At 39.4% G+C, this 26,077-nt stretch overlaps 1 protein-coding gene across 3 annotated transcripts in view; it reads left to right on the plus strand.

The window, feature by feature from the left end:
- LOC134345692 (chondroitin sulfate N-acetylgalactosaminyltransferase 1-like) overlaps positions 1 to 26,077 on the plus strand; it is a 224,682-nt gene that overhangs the window by 32,118 nt on the left and 166,487 nt on the right. The window lies entirely within an intron of this gene.

The raw sequence follows: 26,077 nt of genomic DNA on the forward strand, positions 1-26,077 counted from the left end.
TTCGTGGCCCGGTATTGGTCAGGGATCACTGGACTAGACTGTACATTGTTGGTTCGACAGAATTTGAAATATTTTGAGCAATTTTTGGCTCAGTACCGATGGAAAATTGTGCTGGCTCTAGAGAAAGTTCAGAAGAATGATTCCAGGAATGAAAGGCTTAATGTATGAAGAATATTTGATGGGGTTGGGCCTGCACTCAATGCATTTCATACGGATAAGGATGAGGAAGAAGGATATCTTAACCTACAGAATAACTGAAAGGCCTAGATAGAGTGGATATAGAGAGTATGTTTTCATTAGAAGGAAAGTATAGGATCTGAGGACCCTCAGAATAAAGGGACATCTGTTTAGAACTGAAATGAAAATGATTTCTTCAATTAAATTGTGGCGAATCTGTGAAATTCTTTGCCACACAGAGCTGTGAAGGCCAATTGGCAGAGATTGATAGGTTTTTGATTGGCAAAGGGGTTAAGGGTTGCAGGGTGAACATGGGAGAATGGAGTTGAGGATTAAAAAGAAATCAGCTATGATTGAATGGCAGAGCAGATGTGTTGGGCTGAATGAATTGGGATCAGATGTGTTATCACAGACTTGAATGGTATGATTTTTTAAAAAATTTTGTGGCAGCAGTGCAGTGCAATAATGTAGACAGCATGTTACTGAACCTACAAGGGAACGTGTAACCTTAGATCTGATCCTGTGCAATGAGACAGGTAAAATTAGTGATCTTGTGGTTAGGGATCCTCTTGAAACGAGTGATCACAGTATGATTGAGTTTCTCATACAAATGGAGGGTGCAATAGTTCAATCTAAAACCAGTCTATTACGCCTAAACAATGGAGACGACCGTGGGATGAGGGAGGATTTGGCTAGTGTAGGCTGGGAACACAGGCTATATGGTGGGACAGTTGAGGAACAGTGGAAGACTTTCAAAGAGATTTTTCATGGTGCTCAACAAAGGTATATTCCAGTTAAAAGCAAGGACAGTAAGGGTGGGGAGAGCCAGCCTTGGATAACTAAGGAAATAAAAGAAGGCATCAAACTAAAAGCTCATGTATACAAAGTTGCCAGGAGTCGTGGGAAACTGGAAGACTGGGAAAACTTTAAAAAGCAACAAAGTACCACTAAGCGAGCAGAAAAGGAAAAGGAAGCTGGATTATGAAAATAAACTAGCACAAAATATAAAAATAGATAGTAAAAGTTTTTATAATTACATAAGGTGGAAAAGAGTGGCTAGGGTGAACATAGGTCCCTTAGAGGACGCGAAGGGGGAATTGATATTGGGTAATAAGGAATGGCTGAGGCTTTGAATGACTGTTTGGTGTCGGTCTTCATGGCGGAGGACACATCTAACATGCCAAAGAGAGATGTTATGGATGTGATGGGAGGTGAGGACCTCAATACAATAGCTATAACTAAAGAGGTAGTGCTGAGCAAACTTGTGGGCCTGAAGATAGATAAGTCCCCTGGTCCTGATGGAATGCATCCCAGGGTAGTAAAAGAAATGGCAGAAGTTATAGTAGTCTTTGGTGATGATTTACCAAAATTCTCTGGACTTTTGGCAAGTCCCAGCGGATTGGAAGACGACAAATGTCACACCACTGCAAAAAAACGATATAGGCACAAGGCAGGTAACTATAGGCCAGTTAGTTTAACATCTGTTGTTGGGAAAATGCTTGAAGCTATCATTAAAGAAGAAATAGTGAGGCATCTGGAAAGAAATGCCATCAGGTGGACGCAGCATGGATTCAGCAAAGACGGGTCCTGTTTGACAAACTTACTGGAGTTCTTTGAGGATATAATGAGCGGAGTGGGTAGAGGGGAACAGATGGATATTGTTTACTTGGATTTCCAGAAGGCTTTCGATAAGGTGCCACATAAAATACTTATCCATAAGATAAGGATGCATAGAGATGGGGGCAATGTATTAGCACGAATAGAGGATTGCTTAACTAGTAGAAAGCAGAGAGTTGGGATACATGTGTTACTCTGGTTGGCAATCAGTGTTGAGTGGTGTGCCGCGGGGTTCAATGCTGGGCCCACAACTGTTCATGATATACATTAACGATCTGGAAAAGGGGGCCAAGTGTAGTGTATCTAAGTTTGCTGACAATACTAAATTGAGTGGAAAAGCAAATTGTGCAGAAGATACGGGAAGCCTGCAGTAGATAGATTAAGTGAATGGGCAGGGGTCTGGCAGATGGAGTGCAATGTTGCTAAATGCAAGGTCATCCACTTTGGAAGGAAAAATGAAAGAGCAGATTATTATTTAAATTGAAGCATGCTGCTGTGCAGAGGGACTTGGGAGTGCTTGTGCATAAATCCCAAAAGGTTGGTTTGCAGCTGCGGCAGGCTATCAAGAAGGCAAATGGAATGTTGGCCTTCGTTGCTCGAGGAATTGAATTTAAGAGCAGGGAGGTAATATGCCCCTGTACAGGGCCCTAGTGAGGCCGTATCAGTACTGTGAGCAGTTCTGGTCTCCTTACTTGAGGAAGGATATACTGGCTTTGGAGGCGATGCAGAGGAGGTTCACCGGGTTGATTCCAGAGACAAAAGCGTTAGACTATGAGGAGAGATTGAGTCTCCTGGGACTGTACTCGCTAGAATTCAGAAGAATGAGAAGAGATCTTATCGAAGCATACAAAATTATGAAAGGGATAGATAAGATAGAGGCAGGAAAGTTGTTTCCACTGGTAGGTAAGACTAGAACTAGGGGACAGGGCCTTAAGATTCGGAGGAGTAGATTTAGGACAGAGATGAGGAGGAACTGCTTTTCCCAGAGCGTGGTGAATCTGTGGAATTCTCTGTCCATTGAAGCAGTGGAAGCTACCTCAGCAAATATACTTAAGACAAGGTTGGATAGATTTTTGCATAGGTTATGGGGAAAAGGCAGGTAGGTGGAGGCGAGTCCATGGCTAGATCAGCCATGATCTTATTGAATAGCAGAGCAGGCTCAACGGGCCAGACGGCCTACCCCTGCTCCTATTTCTTATGTTCCTAACATTACTATAAATTCCAAAATAAATAGTTAAAAAAAAAGTAATGAAGCAGAGTTCATGGACCGTTCAGAAATCTGATGGGTAGAGAGGAGGAAACTGTTCCTAAATCATTGAATGTAGATCTTCAGACTCCTGTACCTGCTCCCCAAAGGTAGTAATGACAAGGTGGCATGTCCTGGATGGTGATGGTCCTTAGTGATGGATGATACTGCCTTGAGGAACTGCCTCTTGAAGATGCTCTCCAGGGTGGGGAGGGTTGTGCCCATGATGGTAATGGCTAAGTCTACAACACTCTACAGTCTTGTGATCCTGTGCTTCAGAGCATCCATACAAGGCTGTCACGCAACCAGTCACTGTATGATTGTACATCTATAAAAATTCGTATCAGTCTTTGGTGGCATACCAAATCTCCTCAAACTCCTAACAAAGCCGAGCCAATGGTGTGTCTTTGTGATTGCATCAATGTGCTAGCCCCAAGATAGCTGTCCCGAGATGTTGATGCCCAGGAACTTGAAACTGTCACTCTTTCCATCGCTTATCTCTCAATGAGGACTGGTGTGTATTCTCCTGACTTCATTTTCTTGAAATACATAATCAATTCTTGGACTAATGGCCTACATTTGCTGTTATATCTTCTGGTTCTCTCACATTCAATGTTCGAAGTAAATTTATTATCAAAGTACATATATTTCACCATAAACAACCCTGAGATTAGTTTTCTTGCAGGCAAACTCAAAAAATCCAATAACCAAAGTAGGATCAATGAGAGACCGCACCAACAGGATGGACAACCAGTGTGCAAAAGACAACAAACTGCAAATATAAAAAGAAAGTAAAAAAGAATGATAATATTAAATAAACAAGCAATAAGTAATGAAACCATGAGGTGAGGAGTTCTTGAAAGTGAGTCATGGGTTGAGGGAACAGTTCCCTGATTCAGTGAACCTGGTGGTGCAGTCCTGAGGCTTCTGTCCCTTCTTCCTGCTGCCAGCAGTGAGAAGCAAGCATGACCTAAGTTTTGAGGGTCCTCGACGATGAATATTGCTTTCCTGCGACAACACTCTGTGTAGATGTGCTCAGTGGTGGGGTGGGCTTTACCCATGATGGACTGGGCCGTATCCACTAGGTTTTTGCAGGATTTTCCATTCAAGGGCATTGGTGGTTCCATACCAGGCTATGCTGCAGCCAGTCAATATACTCTCCACCGCACATCCATAGAAGTTTGTCAAAGTTTTAGATGTCATGCCGAATCTTTGCAAACTCCAAAGGAAGCAGAGGCACCGCTGAGCTTTCTTCATAATTGCACTTGTGCTAGGCCCAGGGCAAGTCCTCCGAAACAATAACACTGAGGAATTTAAAGTTGCTGACCCTCTCCACCTCTGATTCTCCAATGAGGACTGGCTCATGGTTCTTTGATTTTCTTCTCTTGAAGTCAATAATCAGCTCCTTGGTCTGACTGACATTGAGTAAGAGGTTGTTGTTGTGGCACCACTCAGCCAGATTTTCAATCTCCCTCCTATATGCTGATTTGTCACCACCTTTGATTTGCCCTACGACGAGGGTGTCCTCAGCAAACTTAAATTGGAGCTCTGCTTCGCCATACAGTCATCAGTGTAAAGCAAATGGAACTGAAGGCTAAGCACATAGCCTTGTGGTGAACCTATGCTGATGGAGATTGTGAAGGAGATGTTGATACCAGTCCGAAATGATTGGGGTCTGCCAGTGAGGAAATCAAGGAGGTATTGACACTAAAGTCTTGAAGCTTATTGATTAGTTTTGAGGGGATGATAGTGCTGAATGCCAAGTAGCGGTCGATAAAGAGCGTCCTGATGTGTGCATCTTTGCTGTCTAGATGTTCAACAGTTGAGTGAAGACCTAATGGAATGGCATCTGCTGTGGACCTGTTGTGCTGGGAGGGAAATTGGAGTAGATCCGAGTCACTTCTGAGGGAGCACTTGATATGTTTCATCACAAACCTCTCAAAGCACTTCATCACTCTGGATGCAGGTGCTACTGGATGATAGTGTATGAGGCAGGTTATCACATTTTTCTTAGGCACTGGAATATTTGAAGCCTCTTGAAGCAGGTGGGTACGTCAGACTAACAAAGTGAGAGGTTGAAGTTAATGAGTACCGAGACTTCCGGTAGCGCTCATGGAGTGAAGTCGCGTTCTTGACTCGCTCCATTACCTCTGAGTTTTTTTTCTCTATGGTCAGCTATACTTTAATTAACTATTAAGGCATCAACTCTTACAATACTTTGAATTAAACTGAATTCTCCGACAACTGCATGATACTTAGATCTGCTATGTCTAAGAATGGGAAAAACGGCAAGGATGGTAAACCTCCGGTTAAACCGAAAGCTACGGATCTCCCCCCGACTGAATCACCGGTGACTTTGAAGGCTATATCGGAGTTAATTCAGAGGGAAATTTCAACCTCTGTTAGGGAGATGATTCGTACGGAAATTGCAGGCTTTGTTAAAGACCTGATTCATACGGAAATCTCAACTAATTTCCAGAAAATTGCCGATTTAATTGATAAGATGCAAACATGTATTGCGGAACATCAGTCGGCTATATCTGATCTTCAAAAATTTGCGCAACAAAGTGAGCTTAAGATGGGGAAAATCGACGAAACAATTAATGTAATGAAGAAGAAACTTGACTTTCCTGACTTTTAAAAACTCTGACTTGGAATCTAGAATGCGACGGCAGAATTTACGAATGATTGGGGTGCGGGAAGCTGTAGAATCTAACAACCCCATGAAGTATTTTTCTCAACTTTTAAAAGATGCATTCCCTACTGTATTTCCTGACCAACCACCGCTACTGGATCGTGTTCACAGAATCCCATCATACTCGTCTAGGTCAGATAGACCTAGGCATGTTATCTTACGTTTTCATTACTTTCAAGACAAGGAGAGACTGTTTCGATTTGCTCGATCTAAAGGTTTCATCGATTTTTCGGATCTTAGGTTCCGATTCGTGGAAGATTTCAGTAAACCAATCTGGGACCAACGGGTTCGCTACAGATCTGTGATGTTGGAACTCTATAAGATGGATTTAAGACCAGCGTTGCTGTACCCTGCACGTCTAAGGATTCGTATGTCAGATGGAGTCCTTCGTTTTTTTGACTCTCCATCGGATGCCCAGAGTTATCTGGATCAACTTTCATCTTCAACATCTTAATTGCTATTTTTTTTAATTATCTCCGTTGATCGGAGGCTGTGAATTGGTTGGTTTTAACTTTTTCGTGCCCTATTTGGGCAGAAAAGTTTATTTTTGATTTCTTAATATGGTTGCTAAACTTTCTTTTTAACTGCGTCATTTCTTTCTTTTCCAAGGGGATTCTGGGTGGTTACTTCCTTTTTCTCATCTTACGTATTTCCTGTGTGGCCTTAAATTTTGTAGTTTTTTAAAAAATTTTATTCTGTTTTGCTTTTTATAACCACTTTATGTTAATAATCTTATTTTTTCTTGTTGCTGTGTTTATTCATGGGTTTGGGGTTTATTGTGGTTTTTTTTAATATATATTTTCTGGCTTTTGTTCTGTTGTGTGTGTATTTTAATTGAGCTACCTTTTTTTTACTTTTTTACTGTTTTACAATTAGCTGATCTTTTTCATATTTATACCTTTTTTTTTAGGGAGTGTATACCGGAAGTCATGGGGGTAGTTTTAGCGCTTGCTTCTTTCGGGCGGGTCTGCTTTAGATTTTGCCTTGGGGTCTTGGGGCGGGGGTGGTGGGAGGGGCTTCACGTTTTAGTTTGTTTCTCTTTGGGCTATATACATTATTGAAGTACTGGTTGCGTCCTTTTTCCCGGTATCTTTCGTATGTTCTGTCTCCTCTCCGGGTTTGTGGTCGTGCCTATCGTCAATCCTCCTTGTTGTGGGTTGACTTTAGGATTTATGGAGTCTATTATTAATTTTGTCTCCTGGAATACTAACGGTCTTAATCATCCTATTAAAAGGAAAAAAGTTTTTAAAGTGTTCCGGAGACTTAAAGCACAAATTTTATTTTTACAAGAGACCCATGTACGGAGGGGGGACAGACTACGTTTTTTCAAATTCTGGAAGGGACAACAATTTCATTCGAACTCCAATGCTAAGATTCGAGGCGTCTCTATTTTTATTGATTCCTCAGTTACTTTTATACAACAGGATATTATTTCTGATCCGAATGGTAGATTTTTATTGGTTAGTGGTTTACTATTTAATAAAAAAGTAGTTTTGGTTAATGTTTATGCTCCTAATATGTACTGTCCGGAATTTTATAAATCATTGTTTAATCAGTTTCCGAATTTGAACGAGTTTTCATTGATCTGGGGCGGAGATCTTAATACCTGTTTGTCTCCAGCTTTGGACCGTTCGGCTCCTTTACGGACTTTACCTAATAAATCTGCAAATTTGATTAATTTTTTCCTTTCTGATTCTGGGTCGACGGACATTTGGCGTTTTCTGCATCCTCAGGAAAAAGATTTTTCCTTCTTTTCACATGTTCATCATTCCTATTCAAGAATTGATTATTTTTTTATTGATTCCCGTCTTATTCCTTCAGTGATTAAATGTGATTATGATTCTATAACCATTTCGGATCATGCTCCACTTAAGCTTTCTATTAAAATTATGGCCAATATACCAAATAATAGACAATGGCGTTTTAATTCGCTATTGCTTCAGGACTCGGACTTTGTTAATTTTATGAATGAACAGATTGAGCTTTTTTTTACAATTAACCACACAGAAGATATTTCGGTTAACACTCTTTGGGACACTTTTAAAGCCTATATTCGGGGTCAGATTATTTCGTATTCTGCTGCTTTGAGGAAGAAACAGAAGCAGGAGGAGATGGCAATTGTGGACAAGATTAAAGAAATTGATAAGAAATATGTTATGGCTCCTTCTGAGGAGTTATACAAACAAAGAACTGAACTTCAAATGGAACACAGTTTACTACTCTCGTCCTCGATTGTAAACCAATTAAAGAAAACAAGAAGTGACTTTTATGTTCACAGTGACAAAATTGGCAAGCTGCTGGCTAATCAATTGAAATCTAATTATGTTAAATCTCAAATCAATCAGATTTATAACCAAAATGATCGATTGATACTGGATCATGTGGGGATTAATCAAACCTTTTGTGATTTTTATTCTTCTTTATATCAATCAGAGTCTCCTCGAGATTCTAAATATATGAATGATTTTTTAGATAAGTTAGACTTCCCTCAGATTTCACAGGATATGTCTTCTTTATTAGATACTTCCATTACAATGGATGAGATTAAGAATGTTATTTTTTCTATGAATCTGGGGAAAGCTCCTGGCCCGGATGGGTTTACCGTTGAATTTTATAAATGTTTTGCTTCTTTATTGATTCCTTGGCTCTGTAGAGTTTTTGAGGCTTCTCTGAAACTTGGTAAACTTCCTGAATCTTTTAATAGAGCATCAATTTCTCTAATACTAAAGAAGGATAAAGACCCTGCTCAATGTGCATCTTATAGACCAATATCTTTATTAAATGTTGATTCTAAAGTTTTTTCTAAGTTATTAGCAAATAGACTAGAAAAAGTACTTCCTTCTATTATTTCGGAAGACCAAACGGGTTTTATTAAAGGTCGTTACTCTTTTTATAATATTCGTACATTGTTAAATATCGTTTATACTCCCTCACAAAATGTTCCTGAGTGTGTTATTTCTTTAGATGCCGAGAAAGCTTTTGATAGAGTAGAATGGCCTTATTTATTTAAGGTGCTTGAAATGTTTAATTTTAGTTTGAAATTTATATCCTGGATTAAACTGTTATATCATTCCCCTGTAGCCTCGGTTCGTACTAACTCTTTAAACTCACCTTTTTTTCCTCTTTTTCGTGGTACTCGACAAGGCTGTCCTCTTAGTCCCCTATTATTTGATATTGCATTAGAACCTCTTGCAATTGCTATTCGAGAATCTTCAAATATTACTGGGATAACTCGAGGATTAAAGTCCCATAAATTATCACTCTATGCTGATGATTTACTTCTATATATTTCTAATCCTGAGAAATCCATTCCTGCTGTTTTAGAGTTATTAGCACAATTTGGTTTTTTCTCAGGTTATAAATTAAATCTTAGTAAGAGTGAACTTTTTCCGATTAATAAACATCTTCCCTTATATTATAAATTTCCATTTAAATTGATTAATAATTATTTTTCATATCTTGGGATTAAAATTACTTGTAAATACAAAGATTTATTTAAGACTAACTTTTTACCATTAATAGACCATATTACTCAACTTTCATCTAAATGGTTTCCCTTATACTTAACTTTGATTGGTCATATTAATGCAGTTAAGATGTTTTTTTTGCCAAAATTTTTATATGTGTTTCAGGCATTACCAATTTTTGTTCCAAAATCTTTCTTTGATAAAGTTGACTCTAAAATTTCTTCATTTATTTGGCAGAATAAGAATCCGAGACTGGGTAAAATACATTTACAGAAAGCTAAGAGAGATGGAGGTTTAGCATTACCTAACTTTAGATTCTATTATTGGGCTATTAATATTCGACATATGAAATTTTGGTTACTTGACCAGGACATACTATCTATTCCTAAATGGGTAGCATTGGAATTACAATCTGTTCAGGGTTATACACTTGGCTCTATTTTAGGCTCCTCTCTTCCTTTTGATTCGAAACGCCTTAAGCAGGTCTCTAACCCGATAGTTAAATATGCTTTGCGCATTTGGTTTCAATTCAGAAAATTTTTTGATCTTAATCAATTCGGGTTAGCGATTCCTATTTTAGGTAACATTTTTTCCTCCCTCTTTTACGGATCGCGCTTTTCAAACTTGGAAGACTAAGGGTATTTTACGGTTTTTGGATTTATTTTTAGATGGTTCCCTTATGTCTTTTGAACAATTATCTAATAAATATAACTTATCAAGAATACATTTTTTTAGATATTTACAAGTTAGAAATTTCCTAAGTACTATACTTTCTTCCTTTCCAATGCTTCCTCCTACATATATTTTAGATTCGATAATTAACCTCAATCCATGTCAGAAAGGTGCATCGGCTATGACTTATAATATTATTATGAAACTTAGGAAAGCTCCATTTGATAAGATTAGGGTAGATTGGGAACAGGAATTGGGGCTTACCATTTCTGTGGATGATTGGGGGCAGATTTTACAATTAGTTAATACTTCCTCTATTTGTGCTAAACATTCCCTAATTCAATTTAAAGTGGTTCATAGAGCACATATGTCCAAAGATAAGTTAGCGCGTTTTTATTCGCATATTAATCCTTTCTGTGATAGATGTTCGGGGCAGATAGCCTCTTTAACTCATATGTTTTGGTCTTGCCCTACTTTGGAAACTTTTTGGAGAGATATTTTTAATATTATTTCTAAGGTATTAAATATAGATATCTCTCCTCACCCTATTACTGCTATCTTTGGACTACCTAAAATTTCTAGTAATCTTTCCCCTTCAGCCCGTAGAATGATTGCATTTCTTACTTTAATGGCGAAAAGATGTATTTTACAACATTGGAAAGAGCTTAATGCTCCAACTACCTTTTTTTGGTTTTCTCAGACGATTTTATGTTTGAATTTGGAGAAAATTAGAAGTAACCTTTATGATTCTTCATTTAAATTTGAACAGATTTGGGGACCTTTTATTCGATATTTTCATTTAATGTAATATTTACCCTTCTTGTTTTTTTTCACTGATTTTAATGGAGGTCGGGATTGAGGACGTGATTTTAAGTTTAACTCTGTTTGGTTTCAAGTTAGCCCATTGCTTTGCCTTGCTTTTAGTTAGTTGCACGGTGGGTTTTTTTTTGGGTTTTTTTTTTCTTTTTTTCCATTGATATATATAAAATTTAGTATACTATTATGTTATCTTGGTTTCTTATGTTTAAATTACATTGTTTCTAGTATTTTTTTTTGGTATTGATACCTTTTGGAATTTTATTATACTTTAACATTGTATTAATGTTTATATGGCTTACCTTTTTTGTATACTTACTCAATAAAAAGATTTAAAGAGAAGTTAATGAGTACCTCTTTAGTACTCGGTCAGGTATCCCATCTGGGCCAGATGCTTTCCATGGGTTCACCCTCCTGAAGGATGCTCTCAGATCAGCAGGGGACTGCGGGACATGCTAATAATTCATGCATGACTAAGTCTATTACCTTAAACCTGTTCCCTTTTTTTGTTATATCATGGTTGGTCTATATTTCAGTTTTGCTTATCTACTTTTGCCTAATTAAAAAATTATCAATCTCAGTCTTGGAAAGTCTTCCAAAGAGACTTTCAGAAGTCCTTCCTGATTCCCTCCTGACAAATGTGCCTTAAAACCACCCAGCTGGAGCCAACTTTGCCACTGGAGAGATTTTGTTCTGAATCTAGGGACTTAACTCGTGGCTAAATTTATGGCACTATCTCGGTCATTTAAAATGCTTGCATTGAGTTTACATTTGTAAATTCTGTCACAGCTCAGCTGTTGGAGGATCTCAGCTGGCCAGGCATCATCTATGGAAGAGAGTAAACAGTTGACGTTTTGGGCCAAGTCAGTCCTTTTCCATAGATGCTGCCTGGCTTGCTGAGTTCCTCCAGTATCTGCAGATTTTCTCTTGCTTGTGCTACAACTTACCTGCTCCTTTTTTTTTTGTTTACCCTAATTTGATTCATTGCCAGTAAGGTAAGAGTTAATGAGTCACATATAGGCAACATCAGGGAAGGACAGATGGTTCTTCTTGTTGAACAAAATAGGTTTTTATTACAATCCAGTGTTTTCATTATCATATTATTGATATGGTTTTAAATACCAAATTAAGTTAATAGCTTTAGAAATTTTCTAACTGCCATGGTGGAAAATCTGCTTCTGGATCAATGGTCTGGCTACCAGATCAGTAATTCAAGCACTATGCTACTGTATCCCTCTGTACTCAAGGATCGTGGAAATTTATTATGTGTACCCAGACTCTGCAAATGCTAGAAACCCAGAGCCACAAAGACAAATTCCTGGAGGAACTTAGCAGGTCAAGCAGCATCTATTGAGTGAATAAACAGTCAACATTTTGGGCTGACTCCCTTGTAATTGAGAGCCTTGCTGTTTCAGAAGGTAGTCACATATAGGCCAGATGAAAGGAAAACAAACAGGTCTCCTTACCCAAAGTACAATAGTGAGCCAGTTAGGTTTTGTGTCACTATTCAGTAGACTGGCTTTTTATACCAGATTTATTAACCTGAATTTAAATCCACAGCTGCTGTGGTGGGATTTGAACTTTGGTATGTGAATCATTCCACCAGACTGAGTATTGCTAAATGAGTAAGTGAGCTACTATGTGACCAAGTCTCAAAATATGAAATTAAAACCAAAGTAATGTTCTTATTATTCTGAAGAAAATTATCTGATTATCAATTGACACAATTAATTTCTAAATGCAGGAAGGATGTTTTCCTTGAGCAAAAAGCTTAGAGAAATGCAGTGCAGTTTGAGAATAAAAGTCAAACTTTAAGACTGTGGTATTCATTCTCTGAATGAAAAAGGCACACATTTGGAACTCCTCAGCTCTATTGATAAAGGAAGCTTACTCATTATGTTCATTCAAAACTAAGACTGATAAGGGAAACCAGGGTTTGGAGGTGTTGCTAGGACAAAGCACTGAGATCTTGATGAATGTTGAGGAATAATTTTGACAAATGGTGAAGAAGTCTCTTGAGAGCCTTACGGTCTCTTCCTGTTTCTATTTATTTTAACAAAACTCTAATAAAAACAGAAAATACTCAACTGCTGAGACATAATTTGTGGGGTGAATAACAGTCTGTTTCAGAGCGATGATCTTTCATCTGGATGGTGAAATATTAGGCACCAGGAATGTTTCAAGTTGCTGATTAGAGAGAGGGGCAGAGAAAACAAAGGGAATGTAAGCGATCAGGTAGAGAGGAGAAAATGAATGGCGCACATTGGTGTTTGGCGGAGGGAGGATGATGAAGATGTATTAATACTGATTTGCAAGTTTCATTTGAGCAGGGTACTGGGCATTGTGAAATCTCTATTAGGATTGACGAGGGTCGGGAGACTTCACAACAGAAGTGTGATCTGTGTTAATCTGTGCAACTTTGTCTACTTGACCCTTTTTGGAACCCCTTGCAGGGTTGTATATCCCTGTTTTCAGGGACATCGGATTTTCTTGCCCCCGCTTGCTAAGTTCCCCCAGCCAACTCTCCCAAACTGCAGCCACTTGATGCACCGCTGCCAGTCAGAAGCCAGCGCTTCCAGGGAAAGGGCTCATCATGGACGCGGGCAGCCGTCTAGCTGGAAGCACTGGAGCTAGCTGTAAAACTGTGAACAATGGCTGGCAATGGATTGATTAAAATTCTCAAGTGTCCAATTCTGAGGTGAGATCTATTGAACCACAGCTGCTGAGAATTTTCCCTCCTGTTCTCATGAATGAACATCAGGATTGTTTGCACTCTGGATTTTTTATTTTAACTTTAAACTTCTATTCATTTAACACCAGCTGTGTGGTGAAAAAACGCCTCTTTTATCTCAGACGGTTGAGGAAGTTTGGTTTGGGCCCCCAAATCCTAAGAAGTTTCTACAGGGGCGCAATTGAGAGCATCCTGACTGGCTGCATCACTGCCTGGTATGGGAACTGTACCTCCCTTAATCACAGGACTCTGCAGAGAGTGGTGCAGACAGCCCAGCGCATCTGTAGTAGTGAACTTCCCATGATTCAGGATATTTACAAGGACAGGTGTGTAAAAAGGATCATTGGGAACCCAAGCCATCCCAACCACAATCTATTCCAGCTGCTACCATCTGGGAAGTGGTACTGCAGCATAAAAACCAGGACTAACAGGTTCCGGGACAGCTTCTTCCACCAGGCTGTCAAACTGATGAACTCACACTGACTTGAGTATACTCTATATTACATTGACTGTTCTATTTATTATAAATTACTATGATTGCATATTGCACATTTAGATGAGATGTAACGTAATGATTTTTACTCCTCATGTATGTGAAGGATGTAAGAAATAGATTCGATTCTATTCAACCTGCAGCCAGGTTGAGATCTTGACAGAAGTTGCTGTTAAATTAGCTGTGAATGGACATCTTCCTTCTAGCTACTCAAAGGGACCTTGGGTTAAATTTAAATATGGTATTGACCTTGCATATTCTGAATGCTTTTCAACACAGGTGGCATTCCATATTAGAACATAGAATAGTACAGCACAGTACAGGCCCTTCGGCCCACAATGTTGTGCCGACCCTCAAACCCTCCCTGCCATTTAACCCCCCACCTTAAGTTCCTCCATATACCTGTCTAGTAGTCTCTTAAATTTCACTAGTGTATCTGCCTCCACCACTAACTCAGGCAGTGCATTCCACGCACCAACCACTCTCTGAGTAAAAAATCTTCCTCTACTATACCCCTTGAACTTCCCACCCCTTACCTTAAAGCCATGTCCTCTTGTACTGAGCAGTGGTGCCCTGGGGAAGAGGCACTGGCTATCTACTCTGTCTATTCCTCTTATTATCTTGTATACCTCTATCATGTCTCCTGTCATCCTCCTTCTCTCCAAAGAGTAAAGCCCTAGCTCCCTTAATCTCTGATCATAATGCATACTCTCTAAACCAGGCAGCATCCTGGTAAATCTCCTCTGTACCCTTTCCAATGCTTCCACATCCTTCCTATAGTGAGGTGACCAGAACTGGTCTCAATACTCCAAGTGTGGCCTAACCAGAGTTTTATAGAGCTGCATCATTACCTCGCGACTCTTAAACTCTGTCCCTCGACTTATGAAAGCTAACACTCCATAAGCTTTCTTAACTACCCTATCTAACTGTGAGGCAACTTGCAGGGATCTATGGACGTGTACCCCCAGATCCCTCTGCTCCTCCACACTACAATGTATCCTGCCATTTACTTTGTACTCTGCCTTGGAGTTTGTCCTTCCAAAGTGTACCATCTGACACTTCTCCGGGTTGAACTCCATCTGCCACTTCTCAGCCCACTTCTGCATCCTATCAATGTCTTTCTGCAATCTTTGACAATCCTCTACACTATCCACAACACCACCCACCTTTGTGTCATCTGCAAACTTGCCAACCTACCCTTCTACCCCCCACATCCATTTTGTGTAACCTTCTCTCATCATTTAATGGACTGTGTTTGTTGGATAATGGAAATTCAGAGCAACATACCAGCACCTGCAGAGATTCTCATGTTTGTGTACCAGAAGTTCTGCACCAAGTAGGGTTGCTGTAAAACTGAAGGAGATGCAAGAGAAATGCATATGCCACCTTAGTAGGTGATTTTTTTTCCTTAATTTTGTTTTGTGAGTTTTGTATTTGTTCAACAATGGTTTATACTGAAGAAACTGACACAAGGCTGATTTAAGTATATTTATTTATATGGGATCTCTGTGTTAGGAAATTTGGATGTGCTGCTCTTGTGTTCAACAGTTTCTCCCATAGCCTATTGGTTTTGTTAATTCAGCAATATTCAAATTATTGCTGCAAGGGCTTGTTTTAGACCCTAAAATGAGCCACAGTAAAATCTCCCACTCTAATATGATATTTTTTCATTATTATAATTGAGATGGTTTAGCATCCTTTTGAGTGAAGGTTTAAATAAGTACAGCTCTGAATTGTCATTCTCTGCTGAGCTGATAGCATGTTGCCATGACAATGGTAGTGACTCATGGGCACTTCCTGGCATCCTGGTTGTATTAGCCATTCACAGCCGATATGGCCTTTTGGAACTTTCGATGCAGAGTGCTCGTCAGCTGGGTCAAGTAGGTAAAACATATACCAGAGTATGTTAGTGCACTCACTGCATCTCTCTTCCCCACCCTGCTGTCATTTTCTTTGGAGCTGCCTTTATCATACATTAACTCCTGAAATGCAGCAGTAGTAATATCTATAATCAAATTTGAGAAATGTGTCTTGAACTAAACCATCACCCCTCATCGCCCTTTGCTGCGGACAATGTACTACCTCAGCAGCAGGCCATACATTGATGTTGTTGTAAATCTCTAATCCAGTCTGACGCAGCAAAGGGACCATGAATTTTTAGCATTATGCAATAATACCTAAGGCAGTGTTCACAGGGAGCACTTATTGCCACTGACTTTGGCAGGAGCTGAGTGCTGTGTCTGTTTTGGCACAAGCCCACTCGACTTCTTTGGTTGGCTGTGTGTTTTATTTTCTACAGTACTTAATTAGATTTGACAATGAGGTGAGAATTAATGAAAATATTGGGTGCTGTTGATTAGGGGAAGGATGCAGAATTTGGTTCAGCATATCAGCCAATAAAATACATTGTAACTACTCCATGTAATGTGTCATTTGGCTGTTAATTACTTATGCCTGCTTAGAGAGGAGGGTTGAGTTCTACAGAAAAGAAGTACTTTCAAATGTTGTGCCAATGTTAACAGGGGCTTAATAGTGAAAGCGAATCATGTCAGCATTTACTTTCAAACATGTAAAATATTAACTGACAATGGGAGAAGGTAAATAGAAGAGGAAGTGTTTTTATTTGAGTGGACAAATGAGGGTACAGCATTGAACTGGGACATTAGGCTCAACTCGTGTGAGCTAGTCACTTTTTTGTTCCACGTGTCGTCTGAGTTTATCCCACTCACTTAATTTTCTGCATTCTTTTCAGTTCTGACTTGTTAAGAAGCAAGTTCATTATACTTTATTTTAATGTAGTCTTTTCAAACAACTAAACCTATCCCCGCCATAAACTTAACTTCCATTTTCTCTAACCTGCGGATCATTGCGTTGGGGTTTTTATCCCAATTTAAGAACATATCTCTCCACCTTTAGGGTGGGTGTTGTACTGTTATAAGAGATGACTTTAGGATAGGATAATAAACCAATGATCTATGTGCTCATTCATCTTGGTTTAGAAGATTTGGTGACGTGAGAACTGATTGGATGTGCGGGCTGATATTTCTCTCCTGAGGGATGAACTGCATAGATGTCATTATTAATCCCTCCTGAAGTCTGTGAGAGCACATGCTCCATAGATCCTACTTCCTCTCGTAGGAGCTTAACTGGGCACCTCTAGTTTGCACAGTTTTACACATCACATGAGCCTGTCACTACACAGATTTTCCTGTTCTATGGAGATGAGGGTATGAATAATTAAACTCAGCTGAAAGCACTTTGAATCCAATGACCTGTTATTATCAAACAGTGATATGTACGACAGGCTTTGTGGGTTTGGGTTGGGGTTGGGGTTGGGGTTGGGGTTGGGGCATGAGGATCTCCAACCACCTCCCAAAATTATTAAAGACGTGTGTATTCAACATGCTCGTAGAAAAGTTTACATTCCTGTATCACATTCTGCTGCCTCATTCTTGGTTGATTGCTCCCACTTGTACAATACACTTCAAGGTTCTCAGAACAATATAAACACCCATATCAAGCCATGTTAGAAATGGATGACTCATTTGCCAGTATCTATGCAAATTATTCAAACCACCTAGCATGGATGAAATGTTCTGTAAATCCACTTTACAGCTGAGTTACGTTTTAACATTAGTAATAAAAATGCCTCTTCCCGATTGAAATCAGGACATCCTCTCTCTTTTGCTTTTCTACATTATTTAGTCTTTCACTAATCTATTTTTTTTGCAGAGTTTCTCTCTGAGCATAATCTCATTGAAATACATAACAAGAAAAACTTATTTGTGTAGGAAGCATACCATTGAAGGTTGCTCCTTTATTCGCTTAGATGGCAGCTTGACTAGGATTTTGGAGAAGATGCTGATTGTCTCTGAAATAAGGCAGGTAAACATGAATGAGATTTCCATGGGACTAAGTGAATTTCCGCCCCCCCCCCCCGCTCCCCCTGACAAGAGTATAACCTTCATGATATATTAAAAGCATTTGTTGAGTTAATCCTCCGGAAGCTCCTGAGTATTGTTAGTAATGGACCAGTTAACTCTGTTCATTGGCATTATTCTATTGGGAGGAGCTTGTAAAGTCTGGATCATTTACATACACAATGCTGCTCATGTGTTTTCAGTTGCTATTGATAAATTGTACTTTTGACATTTTGAAATGCCATAGAAAGGAGATTGTTTTCCACCTCCTTGAACCATCTGAATTTCTCTCGGTAATGGGGCCCCTACAACAATTTCAGAAATCAGCCTCCAGGAGCCTGAGCCAACAATGATGAAGGAACAATGGCGTGTGCCCAAGCCAAGGCAGACTGATGTAACTTGGAGTTGATGTTGTGGAGACCATGGGGAATATTTCTGCACTGAAGTTGTAATACAAATACATCTGGTTGCACATACTCTTCGGAGAAGAGAAGGTGACTGGGAAAAGTATGAAAGAGAATTCACATTTTGGAACATTGCCAATATAGGAATTATTGAAGTATGGTCACTGTTATTTTGCAGGGAAAAATCAGACATTTGGATTTTGCACTGGAAGGTCCAATAAATAGCAATGAGTAAATAACCGATCTATCTTTACTGAATTACCAAGAAATCGCTGTTGACAAGGGAACCGACTTTCTTTTCCTCTTTTTGGCACATCTGGAGGGGTGCAGCTAAAACCTTGTGCTGATTGTCCTCCTTTGAATATTAACACTTCTGACAATTCAACTTTCCCTTTGTTCTTGTGTTATTCTTGCCCTCGCCCCCTGCTGTGGATTGTACCCATAGTGCTCTGGGTCCAGTCCATTGTTAAGTCTAATACATTAAATTATCGTTGGTATGGATGACAGTTTTTTAAAGAATCTCAGAAAGGTGTAACAGTGGTAGTCTCACTAACAGTTGAATCCTGGGGAGTTGCTGAACCTGAGCATACTGCTCTCAGCAGCATGCTTTAACATTTCCTTGTGAGAGGAGAGAATCATTAACAGATGTCAGGCCACAAGATGAGCTCTTCATTTAAAAAGAATAAGAAAACCATTAAAACAGATTAAGATGCTTAGAATTTCTGGCCAGAAGTTAATTATCTTTTTATTTCTAAGAAAAGAAAATGTACCAAATGATATCCAGCACTAATACTCCTATACCACATACCCAGCTATCAATGTGCCATGTCTACTTTAGTTGTTATTGGTCGTCATCTGCTGAACATTGTGGGGCCAAGCTTTATGGCATAGATTTAACCATACCCCATTATAATGCTGGAAAATTATTGTTAATGTAAACTTGCTTTGTAGAACCTTACTGCAACCTTTCCTACATTTTGTCTTTAAAATGTCACTTTAATATATAAAAGTCTCTTATGGAGGTGAGGTGTGATTAAATTGCTTAATAAACACATTTTTAAGAAAAATTTCTGTACCTTGGAATGTGTGGGTTGGCTGCTGCATGCTTTCATGAATAACCTATTATTGAGAGACATTAATCATTGATTTGATTTATAGTGCCTTGTGCAGAACAGTTTAGCAGTGCACAGAGCACTGATTTTTAACGGGATTGGAACTGTCCTTTTCCAGTCTGACTTGAACTTAAATTCGAGGGGTGTGTGTGTGTGTGTGTGTGTGTGTGTGTGTATATATATATATATATATATATATATATATTAGTTCACCCAGGAGTTCAAAATGACTGGGTCAACACAGTCTTAATGCCTTCCACAAATGAAGCACAGCGAATGATTTATCCACCTGTAACCATTGGCCCAGTCTCTTTTTAAGTGACGCTCAGATTTTATAACTTGGCAAACATGTACTACAGGAAAAATGATCCTAAAGCTTTCATTTCTTTTCTTCTGGGTGTAAGCACGTTTATTGTATTGGTTTGGAGGATACGGTAATTGGCGTCAGCTTATTATTTTCACAAGCACCGGATTCAATGAACCTTTTTGTCTGCATGCCATCCAGACAGATCTTTCTGTACATAAGAAAATTGAGGTACATAGTACAAAAGGAAAACAATAACAGTAAGTTATAGAATTGAGATTTAAGAGTAGAAAGATTGTATTTGAAGGCAACTTGCAAGAATCTCTATGCTTTGGGGCCAACGTGGACTCAAATTCAATATCCCTAGATTGTGTAATATTTGTAGGCCATTTGCCCTATACTGATCTATGGAAGTTTATCTCTGTACAAACTTTCCTTCCTCTGCCCACTTGCTTCCACAACCTAATGCCCACCTGTTCTTTTCTCTTACTGTGCTTCATTTATATCTATTTTAATAGAACACATAAAGGAGCCTCAAATAAAGTTCTGATCTGATCCATGTAGTAATGGTTTGAACATGGGAAGTAAGTTTTAAGGAAGCAACTATTAGAGAGAAAAGAGGGATCCAAAAAGCAATTCTAATCTTGGGAGTCAGTCTTAAATGCACAGCCATCTATTACATGATAATATAAGATGAGACCGGAAACAAATGTAAATAGATATCTCTAAATATTATAAAATAGGGATACGTGATGCTCCATCAGCAGATAAACGTCTGTTATATAGCACACACAAAATGCCAGAGGAAAACTGCAAGTCAGGCAGCATCTATGGAGGGGAATATACAGTTGACATTTTGGGCTGAGAGCTTGCATCAGGACTGGAAAGGAAAAGGACAGAAGCAAGAATAAGAAGATGGAAGGAGTTCAGGTTGGCAAGTGATGAGTGAGGTCAGTTGAGGGGTAAGTGGTGGGTGGCAGGGGCAGGGTGCTGAAGTAAGAAAATGGAAGGGGATAGGTAGTAGAATTAAAGGACTGAAGAAGAATGAATCTGATAGGAGAGGTCAGTGGAACATGGAAGGAGGAGGAGAACTAGAGGGAAATGATGGGAGGTGAGGAGAAGAGAAGGGGTGAGAGGGTAACCAGAATGAGGAATAGGGAAAAATAGAGAAGAAGGGAGGGGGTAGAACCTAACAGAAATGAGAGAAATCAGTGTTCATGCCATCAGGTTGGAAGTTACCCACAAAACAAAATATTCTTCCTTTTTGTTCATGAAATGTGGTCAAAGGCAAGTTTTTGCCAAATCAAACCTTTCAATTCTTGTTAAAAGAACATAGTCTGGATTAATCTTTATTTATAAATTATCCCTGAATTTCAAATGGTCTGTAAGTATATTCCCCTCTAGCAACACCTCAGCACCAAATTTTGCCACCAGTTTCAATATTCAGCCGTGTTCCTAGAACTGTCTGTTCCTGTAACCATATTATTATTTCTTTTAACTACCTGTGACCTTACTTCATCAGTACAGTAATCACTATTTGCTTGATGGTTTTTAAATGGGGGGTTTTGTTTCTGAATTTCTGTTTAATTCAAGATATCTTTGACATTAACAACTCCATAAAGAAAGAGACTACAGTTACTAGAAATCTGGAGCAACATACTCAGTGGGATGGGCAACATCTGGAGAGGGAATTGGACAGTTTCTGGTCAAGCTTCTATCAGAACTGGAATGAAACAGATGGTGTTTATTAAAAGGTGGGGGTGGAACAAGAGCTAGTGAGTGATAGATGGATCCAGGTGAGGGTGGTGGTGTGATAGGCTGCTGGGGGAGGGTAGAGAGTGTGGGAATGAGCAAGAAGCTTTTGACTGTATGCTGCTGTCCATGGGTGCGGCCTGATCCACGGAGTTTCTCCAGCTTATTGTTGTTGCTCAATGAAGAAAGATCTGTTCTATAAAGATCCTTTCTCAAATGCAGTACATCCCAATTTGCTTGCAACTAATGTTACAGTGTTGAAGTGTAATTGTACTTTTAATGCAGGAGGATCCATTTGTACACAACTCTAGGTCCATTTGAATACAAAATTAACCTGACTTGGCTATGGCCAATTCAAGTACAACACAAGTCCAAGTACTTGTAACTTTCTACACCTGATTCACTCTAAGCAGATTACACAGTCTGAATGTGGTGCAAAGGCATACTTAACATTGCTCTGGCGCAGTGTTTCCCAACCTTTTTTTTTGTCTAATGCCCATCAAAAGAACTTTCATACTTACTAAAGCACTTTCATAGTTGCTAACGCCCTTCTTAGGCACAATATACTTTCTGGCACCCCCATAGTGTAAAAACATGTTGACCACATGCTAACATGAGAAAAATGATTCTGTTTTAAATTTTTATTCGTCTTTAAACCTAGCTTACACAGTACCTATGTGCTGTATAACAGCTTCAATGTCAATGTGATCCTTGAACTTGATGGTTTTTAGCAAGAGTTGAAATATCTACTTCAAGTTGTGATAGCAAAAGCCTTGTCCCCACACATAACAACAACCAAGTGGTTTTTGCTTTTTGTGAGTATGTGGTTCACTGCACTGAAGCCTCTTTCAACAAGGTAAGTGGATGGTAATACAAGGAAGAGCAGTTTGGCTCTTCTCCAAAGACCAGGAAAATTTATTTGACTGTGTAGTCATGTACCACAAAAGCCGACATTTTTGAAAAGCATTTTTGCTTCTTCATCATTCTGAATTTCGATAATTTCTTCTTGTAAACTCTCTTCCTGTTTTTCCACCTTGCAAAGAAATGGGTTAATTACCTAATCCAGAATTTCCAGATCATTCAAATCCTTGAATTGATTCTGAAATCCTTCCGTGACTGCAGGTGTAAACAGTACTCTCGCAAATCAACATCTGTGAAAGAGAGTGCCAAACTGTAAGGATATTTTTCTCCCAATGTTTTTCTTGTATATTTCCAGTTTTCAGATAAAAGTGGACACTGCACTTGTTCCCTGGATTAAGTTGAAATTCTCACCCTGCAGTTTCATATTTAGAATGTTCATTTTGTCATACAGATTGGCTAGGTAAGCCACATCTCCACATAGAAGTTCAATCTTGTTTCCCAAGCTCTTGTTGACTTTGAGCAAAAATTCAACCAGTGTCAAAAAGATCACAGAGATGTTTTAGGCAGCAGCCTTTTGACAGCTAATGCACTTCAGTGTGAAGAAGCAAGCATTCAACCTCTTCATCATTATCTTAGCATAACTGGTGAAATATTCTGCTATTTAATGGATGAGCTCGAATTTTATTGATGGTAGGTATTACAAGAGTCATGCTTGAAAAAAAGTCACTGGCTGAGGTTTTTGGTTGCAAGATGTTGATGATGAATTACACAATTGATTGCAAACAGACTTGGAATTTCATTTTTCATAAATGCGACTAAACCAACATGGTGACCTGTCATATATGGTGCTCCATCTATTGCACAAGAAATGATGTTCTCAATCAGAATACGTTTATCCTCAATATACATTTTGAGCTCATCGTAGATTGATTCATCCATTGATATTTGTTTTTAACTTTTTACAAAAGCAAACCTCTTCATAAACTTTTCCGTCTCTGATTAAACCGTACATATGCCATTAACAATGCCTCATTGTTTCGCACAGTTGACTCATCCAATTGTATCTCAAATTCCCAATTTTGTAGCTCTGTGCATAGTTAATATTCAGTGTCTTCACTCACTTCGTAAATACGATGAGTTACAGAGATATTACTCAGAGGAATTGATTTTAAAATACTGGTATCCGTTTTGAGAACAGCAGTGAGCACTTCTAATACAGCAGGCATTATTAGTCTTTCATCATTTTTATGAGATTTTCCATACTTTGCTAACAATTTGGAAATGTTGTTAGAAGCAATGAGACCACTATCAAGGTCATTTTTGCTTTCTTGACAAATGACTCGAGTGTGCAATGCTTTTCAAATGATTCTTTCATCTTCTGAAACTGAGTGATACCATAAGTAGCCTTTTCAGAGTGCAGTTTACAGAAGTGTTTCTTCAATCTTGATGGTTCCATAGCTTCATTAGACAGTACAGTATTCCAAGTAAGACACGTGAAGCGTTGCTGATCTGATGGGAATGGAATAAAACCGTACTCCAGCTATATAACAATGCATTGACGCACTGTCTGTAGTTTCTGGTTCTTAGCAGGATTAGAGTTCAAGGCTTTACCACCTTCAGACTCATAGGGGTTACACAGTACATTTTTATCCATCATTAATGGGGCTAAATTAACACAACTGGGAATACCTATCGGATGTTGAGGACAGCAGCGTGTTGACATGGATGGAACGATAGTAGTGGCATGCAAAGGAATGGCGAGGCAAAGATGAAGACAATCAGAACACCGAAAATTAGATTGACAAGGATTCAAATTGGAATCTCAATATCAGTCTGGATAAAGCTGTAGTTCGGTAAGCTATCTTTACACTATTCCAGTTAGCGTGATTGACCGATCACGTAAGGTCTCATAATCCCCAAAGATGGTTCTTGACTGAACATATGAAGCTGAGGTCACTTTGAACACCTGGAGGAATCCTCAGGGTTGGCAGATTTACTGGCTGTATTTCACCATTTAGTTCTGGCCAGCGCTGTATCATTGCGTGACCTGTTTTCTGAAAATCTGTACAGAAAGTTGAGAGGGTGTACTTAACTTACCAACTGTTGAATTGCATGAACTCGTTCCATGCTGCAAGTCAAGGGGAACTGTTGGACGCCCTGGCTGCTAATTTTGCATCCCCAATATTGTCTGTTTGGTTGCTAAGGTCGGATGAAATTGCCGAGTTTCAGATGCATTGTGATGACAAGTCTTCACCACCTGCAGAGCTTTGGTTCTTCCTGTGTTCCAATGCCTCATCCTTTTGTTTTTGGGAAGTGCCTGGTGTACTAACCCTCAGTCCGGTCTCATGCCTTGTTAGGGTGCCGCTTACCACTACCCCCCCCCCAAGAATCTTCAATCCCCCCCCCCATGACTTTTATTTCCCCTAACCCCCTCCCCCCTTTTAGGACATGTAACCACCCCAGCTCCCAGCTGGGAATCACTGACCTGGAAAAATAAACCAAACCCAGGCAATGTCGCCTGTTCATACCTATTTGGCATATCACACTTCGCTGCTGACACACGTCTATTCAGAGTCAGAATCAGATTTATTACCACTGACATATCATGAAATTTGTTGTTTTGCTGCCACAGCACTGCAAGATTTTTTTAAAAAATGCTATAAGTTATAAAATATGTATTGTAAAAGATTAATAATGAGGTAGTGTTCATAGGTTCATGGATCATTCAGAAATCTGATGGCAGAGGGGAAAAAAACTGTTCTTGAAACACCGAGTGTGGGTATTCAGGCTCCTGTACCTCCTCCCTGATGGTAGTAACTTGAAGGACGTGGGCACGTCCCAAATGATGAGGGTCTTTAATGATGGCAGTGCCTCTTGAAGATGTCATTGATGGTGAGGAAGGTTGTGCCGATGATGGAACTGACTGAGTCTACAACCCTCTGCGGTGTCTTGTGCTTTTGTGCATCAAACCAGTCAGAATGTTCTCCATCTTTTTCTACAGTCTTTGGTGACAAACCAATTCTCTTCAAACTGCAAATGAAGTGTAGCCTCTGGTGTGGTTGCATCCATGTGGGGCTATGATAGATCCTCAGATGCTGTTGCCCAGGAATTTGAAACTGCTCACCCTTTCCTCTACTGGACGAGGACTGGCGTGTGTTCTGCTGAAGTCCGCAATCAATTCCTTGATTACTGATATTGAGTGCCAGGTTGTTGTTGGAATACCACTCAACCAGTTGATCTAACTCACTCTTAACAAATTTCATGACATGTGCTGGAGATGTTAAATCTGATTCTGATTATATGCCTCCTCATTGGCGTCTTGAGTTTCTTCCAACAACCTTGGTGTTGTTGCTGAATTTATAGCTGGCCTTGAATGTTGAGTTGCGCCTGGCCATGCAGTCATCGTGCATAAAGGGTAGAGCAGTGGTGTGATATGCCTGCGTTGGTAGTCAGCAAGGAGGAGATGTTATTACTGATTTGCACTGACTGTGGACCCCTGATGAGGAAGTCAACAATCAGTTGCAGAGGGAGGTACAGAGGCCTAGATTCTGATGTTATTGGATTAGTAGTGAATGCTAAGCCGTAATCAATTAAAGAGCACCCTGATGTATGTTTTGCTGTTGTCAAAGCCCAGTGGTTAACCGGTGAGACTGTGCACACCGCAAGACCTGTTGTTGGTGTTAGGCAAATTGCAGGAGGTCCTTGCTCAGGCAGGAGTTAACTCTAGCCATGATTGACTTCTTAAAGCACCGCGTCACAGTAGATGTGAGTGCTACCAGGTGATAACCATGAGGAACCTCATCCTACTCT

The sequence above is a fragment of the Mobula hypostoma genome, chromosome 4, assembly GCF_963921235.1.
Source record: "Mobula hypostoma chromosome 4, sMobHyp1.1, whole genome shotgun sequence".
NCBI lineage: Eukaryota > Metazoa > Chordata > Chondrichthyes > Myliobatiformes > Myliobatidae > Mobula > Mobula hypostoma.